This window comes from Poecilia reticulata, chromosome 7 (genome assembly GCF_904066995.2).
Source record: "Poecilia reticulata chromosome 7, P_reticulata-male-v2, whole genome shotgun sequence".
NCBI lineage: Eukaryota > Metazoa > Chordata > Actinopteri > Cyprinodontiformes > Poeciliidae > Poecilia > Poecilia reticulata.
In genome coordinates this window covers 14,066,945-14,079,535 of record NC_088836.1, presented here as the reverse complement: position 1 = coordinate 14,079,535, position 12,591 = coordinate 14,066,945, and the positions used below count along the sequence as shown (strand labels likewise).

Sequence of the window (12,591 nt, the reverse complement as noted above, 5' to 3'; positions counted from 1 at the left end):
TATATTTTTTGAATACAGAAGAAGCCGATTTTGTGGTGTTTATCAAATTCAGCAGTTTTTTTTAATTCAGAACAGTAGAGGTCCTTCATCAATCTGGATTTATTTGCATTTACCCATTTTGCATAAAGTGAGTATAACAAAAAGGTTAAAAGAAATTTAAAAAAAAGAAAATTCAGAGTCCTGCAGAGCATAGATGCACACCTTGCACACACAGCACCAGGATGCACCATGGGAATAAGGCTGAGCTTGTGGAAGTGGTGTGATGGGTGAGGCAACATTCTGTTGGAAAATCTTGAGCCCTGCTGTCCAAATGAATGTTAGTTATGAATGTAATATGTATAAAGTACAACTGTCCCACCATTACATATCAGTTTTTTTTATATTAATAGCTTGTGAAACTTAAAATAATTCCTTCCATTAACTCTGCAGCATACACAAACTGATCACCTGATAAGCCAGGTTGTCCGTTTTTAGACATGTTGGGGAAAAAAAGCCACATAGGTGCTGCTCCTTTTACTCTACATGTAAACTGCATGTCTAAAACTGTCCCAGAATCAGCATTCTGCAACTATCACTGCTGTGAGCCAACTATGTTATGCAAATGCTTCACTCACCTCTTGATGGCGAATGCTTGAAGTCTGAATAACTTGGAAAATACTTATCACAAGGAGAAGATCATTGCAATTCCACACTCAAATGATAAGTTGGTGATTTATTATTTAAAAAACTAAATCAATTAGAAGATGACCTCATGGAACAGCAACGTATAGCCAGTGTTGATATAGCACAACTTTGTGCATTTCACACTGATGATCAAGTACGCACGCATTATTCAATTCAATTAAAATACTTTAATTACAATGGGAACTAAATGTTGTGGCAACTTAAATTATTCAAGACTCTTTAAAGACTTGTAGGTGGTGATGACTTTGGGCATCTCCTGTAGCAGTCTGTATTACAGCGACTCTGAAGAAGACTGCAACACTCTGCCTCCCGGAGACAGTCTCATGGAAGAGGATGGTCAGGGTTGTCCATAATTTTCTTAATTTTATGTAAAATCCTTTTTCAAGACTATATAGTGTTGTTTTTCATTTGTAATTTATTTATTTTTAACTATTGAAGGTCTGTGATAAGAGCTATCTTGTTTTGTTGCATGGTATAGGTCTGAAATGAATGAAATAGATTTGATTAGAGGTCTCTGTTCCACTTAAGTACTTTGCAACACAGATTTTTAAAACAAAAGCCTTACTACAAAGCATCCAAATGCATCTGTACACAAGCAGATGCATGTCCAAAGCATTTTATTACTTTAGCTAGTGTATTGTGTATTATGTACCCGGGATGACTCCTGTTCCCTTTGGATAGGCAACAAAGGACTGTCAGTATGATGGATTTTGAAGCTCTGTCTTAAAATCCAAACAAGTGGCCTGCCTTCGCTTCTGCCCATCCTTCAACAGACCTAAAAACCTCTTCGAAAGGAAAGAATATGTGCTAAAGGACCACAGCGGAAAAGAAGTTGGGGGTTGGGTCTGGACAAGGAGGACCTAGACAAGTGTTTACCCTCTTTCTGTTGCCAAGCTGTGCAGCAATAACCCACCGTAGCTAAAGGCAGTGCCTTATCCAGTAAGAAAGGCCTCAGTCTGCTGGGTCAGGGGTCACTAACTCCGCCATTGTCTATGACAGGGCAAGCACACTCCAGCTTTCAAAGGTCTCATGATGGGGGAGGAAAGATAGGCTGAAAAACACTGGGTCAGGACCAGGGACTTTATGGGAGCTGAGGGAAGAAAAAAAAAAGATTTGGACCCCAAAGGTTAAATGAAGAGCGAAAGCCCCCTTCTGTCCAATTATCGAGGGACAAACGCTCACTGTGACCCAGCGGGGTCAGAGTTCAGCGGAGCCATTGGTAACGGCACACTCTGAGTTTTTGTGGCCCAGATGAGATGAACCTCTGCAGTGTTTATCTAAGTGACACCCAGACCAACGGAAAAAGTATAAATAATTAGCGGGATTGTGAACTGCCACTTAGCAGAATTAATTTATAGGCTGCTTCTTTGGTCCACAAAGCTTGAAAACACCCAGGATCTGCAGTGAAAAGGCTGAACATTAATTCTGTTCACTACAAGCAAGTTATAGTGTTCATTCCTGCTGGATGAGCACATAGCAACAGTAGGCAATCTCTTGTCTACTGTAGTGGAAAGTACTACCAACAGCATACAGCTGACGCCGAGAGAATGTCTAAAGATTGTCAGGACTGCACACCGTTTCTACCAAGACAAGAATAAAGAACGGTCATAAACTCATCCATCCATTTTTTGTACACCCTTGTCCCTAACGGTGCCTATCTCCAGCGAGACATTTCAGGCGACAGGCGGGGTACACCCTGGACAGGTCGCCAGCCTGTCGCAGGGCAACACAGAGACAAACAACCATGCACTCACACTCTCTAAATTCTCCATAGAGGATTTAGAGAGTCTCACAGTCCAAAACTGCAGGAGGAAGTCGGAGTACCTGGAGAGAACTCATGTATGCACAGGGAGTACCTGAAAACTCCATGCAGAAAGACCCCGGGCCAGGAATTGAACCCAGGATCTTCTCGCTGCAAGGCAACAGTGGTACCAACTGTGCAGCCCCGGCTTAAAAGATATAAAACTGATTCAATAAAATCATCATTCTTAATTCTGGACCCAGCAGCAAGGAACGTTCAGAAAACATTTCTTGAACTTCATCCTGAATGTATAGTGGACCTTTATTCATTTATCAATCAATCAATCAATCAATCAATCAATCAATCAATCAATCAATCAATCAATCAATCAATCAATCAATCAACCAACCAACCAACCAACCAACCAACCAACCAACCCAGCAAGCAATTGATTGATTTAGTAATTGATTAATTGGTCAATTAATTGGTCAATTGATTAATTAATTAACTAAGTAATTGAATATGTAAGTATTTATTTATAATAAATACATAATAAATATTTAGGTATTCAAATACCTAAATATTTACATGCATAATAAATATTTATGCATGTAAATAAAAATAAATGTATTTATTTTTATTGTCTGTTGTCTGTTTTGGACAGACAATAAAAAGGAAAAACAAAAATAACAGGACAAACTGTTATGACAACTGACATGCAAGTGTTTGCAGATGGTTTGCCGAACATCAAAAATGAAACACCATTCAGGAAACATTCAGCCGCTAAGGATTGTGTGCTTCCTATTCATTCCAGATCTTCTGAAACCAGATTACATACATTCAAATTTGCAGGGTCTTAATTTGTGTTCTGTTGGCTTTCAGGATCTTTTAGAACACGATTACAAGGACGCACCTGTATGATAATTGGATGACACACGGCTATTAACGCAGCAACATCAGGAAGCACTTCGCAGAACGTCCCAGAGACAACATCTTCACTTTCTACGCGTATTTGTTCAGCACACTCCACAGGTGTCATGGATGAGTTTTGAGGTACTGGGAAATTGTGCTGTGACAGCTCTGAGGTTTCAAGTTCACTGACAGGGGATTCAGTTGCGTCCTGGCCTTCAGGTTCCCTTACAGGTTCAGTTGACGGCCTAGCTCAGGGCTTCTTGAACGTGGATGAACTCGGTTAAGACAGAACATGTTACAGACAACATTTCGGAAGTGTTTCTGAGCAATTTTCAGACAGCTTTGTGGGAAATGAGCTTTTCTGGGATGTGCCAAGGTTCTTTTGAAACAAGTGATAATCTTGAAATCAACAATTGGGTTTTTCAGTGTCATGAGGTGAAAAAGCCGATCCTTTACAATATCTTCGTTTCCACTTAGAAGTTGGTAGATGTCTGCACTGAGTTTTTTCTCCATCTTGGGGAAAAGGACAAAGTCTAGATCCTTTATTTCTTCCCAGAGTATTCCAAAAAGCCTACAGTGGAGACGTACCCTGTCTCTCATTTTATATGCTGTCACTGATCTATAACTAGCCTTACTAATTAGCTTCCAAAGAACTAATCTTACCATTTTGTTACGTTCTGCTTCTGTTCCACGTCTGATTATCTTGTCGGTGCCGTACTGCACTGGTTCTGTACCTTTAGGATAAGTGGATTCAAGAAAACTCTCACTCACGCAGTTTTCATCTGAATACAAGCTCTCGCTGACAATGAAAGTCTTTTTCATCTTTACTCCTACAGATGAGAAAAATCTCTTCATTTTGGTAGGTTCTGGAGGAACAGGATTCTTCAGGTGACGTTTGAACATTCTCACTATTCTTGGATGCACTTGTGGGTATATAAGTGATGTAAATAAACACAATTCGCTAGCAAATTGGAAAGAGTCTCTGGCGATGCTTTGGAAGATATTCTCACTTAGCTCTTCTGACACTGTAGTCAAGACTTCCAGATCTAATTCCTTAATTTCTGCCATAATTACACACAAGAGGGCATCATGGATGCCCTCAAAGGTCGTTCTGACATGATGCAGAGTAGATGCATTTGCAACCTTCTCGATCACTTGCCACAAAAGATCACTGACAAATTCACGCTCTATCTCCATTTCGATTTTGATGACTCCAGGCAGGTTTGACACTCTGATTTGAACTTTGGTAATAAATTCTGTGTTGAACACTACGATATCACCAATCATCCTTTGAAGAGCTTCATGACACAGACTTCAAAGGAAAAAGAATTCCACCCATGATGACATTGAAGTCTGAGTGTCAGCAGCATGACAACGGTTGCTAGGGGTAATAATAGCGCACAACGAGCGTGGTAAAATCAAGATCGTGGGCACCAAATAGCAGGAGATGGTTCTGACCGGGGGTATGGCGTATTGTGTGTGAAATGATGCAGATCCAGCCCTGGTAACAGGCAGTATAGGCAAATAATACCAAGGCTGTTGTGGATTTTAACAGTTGCCATCAGTGACTTGGGGTCAGTTTAAGGGGTGTCATTTGTGAAGTTACACTGTAAAAAATAATTAGACTATCATAGAGGAAAAAACGGAGGGTTCATTTTTCAAAGTGATAATTTTTTTTCACCATGTTATTCATACGTTTATAAATGCCGTGGTTCTAATCTAAATATTGAATTCATAAGTTAAATGTTTACTTTACAAAGTACATTTACTTCCAACTTGCATTTTTTTACAAACAAAATATGTAGCTCCCAATTAAATATTTAGTTCTAAATACTTTTTTTTTCAATTTTTCTTTTTTTTCCTAAACTGTGTGTGTGTGTGCATGTGTCTGCGTGTGTGCGTGGGTGTGCGTGCGCATGTGTGTGTGTGTTGTCTATTTTTATCTATTCTTCCTCATTTCCTCATTTGACCAGAATTAAACATGTACAGTATATTGATCCATTGCAAAAAAAAAAAAAAAAAAACATTTAAAAGTTTCACTATGTATAAATATCTGCCTTTCACAGTATTTTTATATTTCGGTCTATTTTAAGGTATTTTAAGCAGTTTAGACTTGCAGAAAGTCTTGCATTGGTAAACAAAACTCCCCCTGCTTAGAGCATTCAGACAAGCCAGTCAGCAGTTCTGTAATAATGTGGGCATCTCAGTCTCAGGCAGTACTTGTGGTGTTAATACCCCCTGATACAAAGGCCCAGGAACTGAGCGGCAGGAGTGTCCTGCATCCGGAGATGACTGGATTTAAGTGTTCCTGAAGCCAGGGGCCTCCAAGGATTAAGGTTTAATAATCTACACTTGTTAGGTTAATAAGCACAATGCAATCATGTTATAAGATTCAGCTTTCTAATTCCATCTTGTTAAACCTTTTTCAAACTTTTGTGTTCAAATCAAAGTTAAGTTACAGGTGAACTCTTACTGAAGTATTCTGGTGTTTGTTTTCATACCAGCGAGATTAGCTACACCGTGATAGTTTGCTGTTATTTTGTGACATTGAATCTGAGGTGATCAAAATGTAAAACAGAAAGAGCCCAAACATTCCCCTTAAAATTTTTAATTACGTATACCTATGTTTTCGAATTCCAGCGTACAGCCATGACAATTCCAAATTCTCCCAGGAAAATCCTGAAATGAACCTGAGAACAATCCATCAAAGCCCCAAGATGCAGCCGCCTGGAACACACTAAGCACTATGAAAGCTTTAAATCTCTTCCTCTGCACAATCCATTTAGCATGGCTTTGCCACACTCCACCAGGGGGGTGCTTGTGTTGGATCCCAGGGGTGGTACCACCAGGATAAATTATGCATCCAGTGTATGCAGTTCCTAGCTTGCTTTCTCTATGTGTGTGTGTGTGTGTGCGCGTGCGTGCGTGCGTGCGTATGTGTGTGTGTGTGTGTGGGGGTGTGTGTGTGTGCGTGTGTGTGTGAATGCAAGTGGAGGTGGAGGATTTTCTCCTCTCTGCAGGTCCTCTCCACCCATCACCAGCCTGCATAAGCCTGTTGGACACACATCGGCGTGGAGAAGGGGTGTCACTTAGAGTGAGCCGGGCTCCCAGGGTCTTACAGGCCCTTAGAAGAAGCGGGATGACCTTTAATCAGGGATCAGGAGCCTGAGCTGCAGCTGGAGGCCCAGACTGCATCTGAGCCCTCAGGTCAGGCTCCCAGCTAGCCGTCCACCTTGCGGGGGCGCGCCGATTCAACTGTAGGCCGGATGAGGCGCTCACTGCTGAGGTGTAAATTTATGATGCAGCCTTGCATCGTGTTTCTCTGCAAGGCTTCGGCTCACACATCTACATGAAGTTATTTTGAACACGACTTCTTATTCTGTTTTTCAGTGAAAGGCTTGTTTTTACTGTGCCTGGTAAATGTTGGGTGTGTGTGTGGGTGTTATTCGGTGAAAAACCTTTAGACATACCTGCTTTATAGCTCTGATCACATAATTTAGAACCAGGACGACTGCAGACACGATATGATGAGAAGACTTTATTCAGACAACATTTTACCTCAACAATTTGATGTGTTATTTTATATTTATGTTAACTGTAAAACTCAAATATCTCCCAACAATTGACATGTCCAAAACACCTGAATCACCTCCTCAGTTTTCACTGAAGTTCTCCCAAGTTCTGCTAGTGACCTGATTATTTGACTCGCATCTAAAAGTTGCAGGACTTGAGGTCTCAAGGCCTGGACTGAGGTCCCCTGGTCTAGACCACATTATCCTATTCATTGCTGCAGTGATCATTTCCTGGACCCTCATTCCTGCATCATAGGGTATTGGGTATAATTTTTTTTTGTCAACTGGCATAAAACATGTGACATGTGAAGGCCTGCGAAGATAAACTGTAGCGATCGGAGATATGTCCCCTTTGGGACTGGGTAGTCGTACTGCTTTAATCAGTTTTGTCCAGGATAAATCATATAAAGAAAATTACCTGATCTAACATCACTCTATTGTTCCTAGTACTTGAGGTGCAGACTAATAAAAACACTATGGACTAAAGATATTGGTGTCTCTATTTTGAAGTAGATATTAATCGTTAAGGCTTTATGACACGCCTAACAACTACGGTTTAGTGTGAATATTTAATCATTCTCTGAGTTTAGACAGTTTTATAAAATAACTGATGTATATATTTTATACCAAGTTGATCAGTCTATCACTACAAACACTATTTGACCACAGGTTGTCAATAAAAGGTTATACATGAAGTTAATGTACATTGTCTGTCTTCATTAAAGACTTATCTTTATCAATGATATATTTTTTTTAGATTTGATTTACTGTAAACATTCCAAAAACACTTTGTATTCCATGAAAACTGACTGCTAAGAAGGTGTGTGCAGCCATCTTGGGATCTCGACTAAAACTTGTTCTGTAGTACTTACATCCTCCAACAGAGGGTAGAAGACAAGTATAGAAGTAAATCATTAATGCCATACATGGTATAGAAAAATAAGATCAGCAAATGCATTTCAGTATAATGTAATCTGTTTCTCAGATTTCTGAAACTTTTACCTCTTCTAAAAATGATGGTCTGAAGACTAATTACACGACATTGCCAGTGAAAACCTGGATATCAAGGATGCAGCAGCAGAGATAAAAAGAACATGTAATCTCAAACAGACTTTCCCTTTGTGTGGGACGCAGCATTAACCTGCCAATCAATCTCACATCCACAGTCATACTTAACCCTCAGACACCAACCCACAGACACGTTACGACACTCCTGCCTTGCCACCCCCCTCCGTCACCCACCCCGAGGATTAGCCCCCTGCCCCCACATCTCTGGACACTACCTCTTGCCCTATTATCACATTTGATCCACACCTACCCCCCACCTCTGCCCCTTTGCTTATTCCTCCCTCCCACATGCACCACCAGCAAGGCATGCCCCCTTTTCTTTCACCACTCTCATGGAGAAGAAGAGGAGGATGAAGAGCCGGGGGCTTTCATGGGGAACAATCTGCCAGGGAGACGAAGAATGAGCGGGCACTCAATTAAGGGCTGCCCATTGAGCCTGCGGGGTGAGCCTGAATGTGGGCCCCTCCAAAGGAATGGAGTCCTATGAATAGATTGTGGGCCTTCATGAAATATTAAAGAGCGGACGGATTTCCCACAATATTTGTACACCTCGCTTTGTGGGGATTTCTCCCTCCATTGAGCCTGAAACTGTTAACACATCCGCTCTGAAGCACAGCCCTCAGACTGAACTAAGGAGCGCACGGTCCAGGCATCAAACGCTCCCCACCCTCTACTTACTCTTCTATCTCTTTCCTTTTGTCTTCCACTTTCTTCTCTGGCCTCTCTGCCCTTCACATTGTCTTGGAGGGCTCTGCAGCACTTTTAATGACCACCTGTTCATTCTCCAGCTCTGGCTGCTGCGACTCGCCAGGCCAAGCTCCGCTATTGTTGGGTCAGGTCGGTAGCTGCTGAGACCTCATCTCCACTTTCATTAGCTTGATGGCCGAAAGAACTTAGACAGGTATAAAGCGCCATGACACAATTTTACCGCTTCCTATAGTTGTTTTAGTGAATGTTTACTCCATCTGAACATAAAATATAACACTCTACCAATATGCTTTGTAGGCTATGTAGTTGTTTAATTATTTTCCAATTAGAAGTGATTAAAAGAAATATGTATGTTCAACATGCAGTTTTAAATTTTCTGTTATTTCTTGTTAGGTTATTTTGTAAGATGTCTGAATATTCGGTGTTAGAGCAGCATGTCTGGGAAGACGTCGTTCATGAAATGTTTGTGTTACCCCAGTGCTCTTTGCTCTTAATTTGTGTCACTTGAACTATTTCTCATTTTGTCACACTGTGACCACATTGCATTATTCATTTAAGTTGTGAACAAATGTAAAGGACCAATTGTTGAAGGAGAAGGATTCAGTTTTCAAAAACTTATAGAAACAAAAATCTAGAAAAGTGCATCATGTATTTGTATTCTGCCCCTTTTACTCTAATGCTAAATTAAACCTTGTGCAACCAGATTTTACTAATTAAGTAGAGTTTTCTCCAACGGTGGGTCTCAGTGTAAATGCATTTGTACTGGGAAGGTGTCAGAGCTTTGCTAGAGAACATTACTGAACCATCACATCTCAGGAGGGAGAATCTATCAACAACTATTAGTCCTGGCCTCCACAAAACTGGCATTCATGAATGGCTGGCAAGAAGAAAGACACTGTTGAAAGAAAGATATAAGTCCTGTTTGAAATTTGTCACAAACCATGTTGGGGACACATCAAATATGTGGAAAAAGGAGCTTTTTAGCCCTTTTTCTATACAATGCTCTATATGTGGTCAAAAAATTTCCCACTGCATCCTGAATCACCATCTGGTTGGTGTAACATGGAGGTGACAGCGTCATGCTGTGGGGATGTTTTCCCTCAGCAGGGACGGGGAAGGTGGTTGAAGTCGATGGAAAGATGGATGGAAGGAAAACTTGATAAAAGCTCCAAACGTTTTGAGACTGTTGCTGATGTTCACCTTCCATCACAACAACTAACACTAAACATGCAGCCAGGGCTTATTAGTGGCCTATTCAAAGTCCCACTGAGAAACTGAGAACGTGCAGTAAAACTTGAAAATCACTATCTGTCTGACTTCAGCTCCAGTGTTATTCTGCAATAAAAATGGAAAAGTGTTTTTATTTTTCAATATTTGCCAAAAAGATGACATCCTCGTATCAATTTCATCCCACATTACGATTATGCACTGCTTCATGTTCTCTGAGATAAAACATGGGAAGGTTGAAGGGGTGTGAATACTTTGTTCATTTGACATAAAACACAGGAAACAGTCCTTGAACACAAGAATACGTTGCAATTAAACTGTTTTGTGTGCACCATGATCTGCAAATTACAACAATCCTTTTCCGACTGTTATCTAATGTGCTCAGCTCATTGGTTTATTAGAAGTTAATCAATCACCTGAGACGTTTATTTGTCCTTCCCAATTTCACAAAACTGGTGGTGGATTATCCAAAGAAGCAGATGTCTTTTGCTTCTTTGTCCCTAAAGAAGCAAAAGACATCTGCAAGACCACTTACTTGAATTACTGAGAATAGATACTAGAATATAATATCTAGTATCTAAATGGGTTCATATCATCAAAAATAAGGAAATATCTTTCCGTTTTTGGGATTTGAATTTCATAAATTGGATTTTTCTGTTTGTTTTGGGCTCCATTTGAAGTTTAAGAGGGAGTCGGCAGACAGTATATGAGGTAGCAGAATGCCCTATGAGTCAATCCAGTTGATATCCAGCTGGGTAGCACATTAAAGAGCGGGTCACTTGGCCTGTCCTCCGTATGTCATGGTCTGGGGTCCAGGTTGTCTGTGTAATCCTAGCACACGAGGGCAGCTGGGTGGGGGGTTTGGAGGATATTTAAGGGGTTGTGCAGCCAATACGTCAGCATTTCAGGAGGACGGGGCCTGGGATGAACACTGCAGGAGGAGCAGGGGGAAGATTCTCTAAAGAGAAATCAACTTTTCTCAGTGTTTTCTGACCTGTGTTGCATCTGTTCTCATCCTGATTACTCTCCCTCCTCTCTCCTGTCTCTGACAGATAGATACACTGGCTCAATTCTTTTGTTTTTTTATGTCTAACCGTGGCATCTTTGTCCCACCCACTCATTTCACTACCACCTATTTTCTATTTGAACTCAATTGAGACTCGCCGCTTTGTTTTTCCGTCATCTTCTCCCCATCAAAGTCTCTCATGGAAAAAGGAGGACGAAGGGGCCGGGGACGAGACAAATCTGTTTGGCTTTTACCTCACACAATGCTTCTCATTTGAATTCCCCCATATATTGCTGGTCACCAGTCTGAATGGTGCCCCTGATGAAGTGTTGTTTTTGTGGCTCTTCACATGCATCCCAAAGACCCCTTGGTGACATTTTACTCCCGTCTTTGACTTCAAAGCTGTATGCTAGGGGACGCTATGGGACAGAGGGCCGAGGTGTTACCAGGTCCACCGCTGGATGTTGTTTACCAAACCTGTCACACCCCCGCCCGTTTAGGAGCATTTAAACTATGTAGTCCCCACAGCGCCAAACACAAAACATTTTTCAAGCACCAAAGTGCTTTCAGGGTAAGAAGACCCCTTTGTTTTGATGATCTTTATGATGGGACGCTCCCTGCAGGGCATCAATCCCATAAAGGATCATTTTTAGTCATTGTGTTGGATGTCTGAGGTCATGGTATAAGGTCATGATCGGCATAAATCTACTCCAATTCCACATGAATGACAGTCCTTCTTACATGCCTTTTTTTCTGGCACGGAGCAACTATGTAAAAGCACATTTGAAATAAAAACTGACGTTGGGCTTCATATTACAAATGTAAAACAACTGAGTCAGTCATGTTGCATAGGATTTCAGATTTATTAAAAACAAAACTCTGCAAGATAAAGTTATTCCCCAAGGGAAACTAAAACTAAAGTTATTCCTGCTCTAAGTGAGGAAGTTAAGTTGCACTTTGCTGCCCCCTTCTGACAGAATTTTTAAAAACACTTTAATAAAACTGCATTTTATTATTGAAGACTTTATGTCTTAAGAAAGTTAAGAAGTTAAGAAAATGATTATAATAAATGCAAGTCTGCTTAATCAAAAAAAAGCCGCTGGTTTGTAAGTCATTACAGAGTCAGAGTCAGGGATTAATTATGGGATTCAATACGGTATATTAATTTGATCTCAAATATTTAAAATTCTACGCTTAAAAATACAGAGTTATGATTTATTTACCTCATCATGACGTCGAATGTCACGTCAGGAATACATATGTTAGTGGAGGGCAATGCAAATATAATTAATTTGTGAATTTAATATCAATGTAATTGCGTTTCTATCGAATTTGACGCATTAAGCATTTTTTTATGTAATAATGAACTGATGAACAGTCATGTGAACTTTTACACTGCCTCCAGTACTCAGTTCGCAAAATCATCTTGGCTGCTAGGAACATTCAGGCGCATTACCGCCACCTATCGGCTTAGATAGGTAAATGCATCAATGTCACCGGTGTATGAGGGAATCGAGAAAAGTTCTGAACACACAATTATTTCTGTAATTCACTAATTAGATTAAAAAAATTCAAGCCCTTATATATAGATTTATCAGGCATAACATTATGACCAGCTCTGCAGCCTCACGTGCAATAAAGCAGCATTGACTTCTAGAATCTAATAAACAAGC

The 12,591-nt window shown here is 40.5% G+C and overlaps 1 long non-coding RNA gene across 1 annotated transcript; it reads right to left on the bottom strand.

Moving 5' to 3' along the window:
* Nucleotides 1-2,711: 2,711 nt before the first annotated feature.
* LOC103467206 (uncharacterized) lies at nt 2,712-5,092 on the bottom strand. The gene is made up of 2 exons (XR_014088399.1): nt 3,339-5,092; nt 2,712-3,241 (listed from the first exon to the last, which is right to left on the bottom strand). It is a non-coding gene; the product is annotated as an uncharacterized LOC103467206 (long non-coding RNA).
* Nucleotides 5,093-12,591: the final 7,499 nt, after the last annotated feature.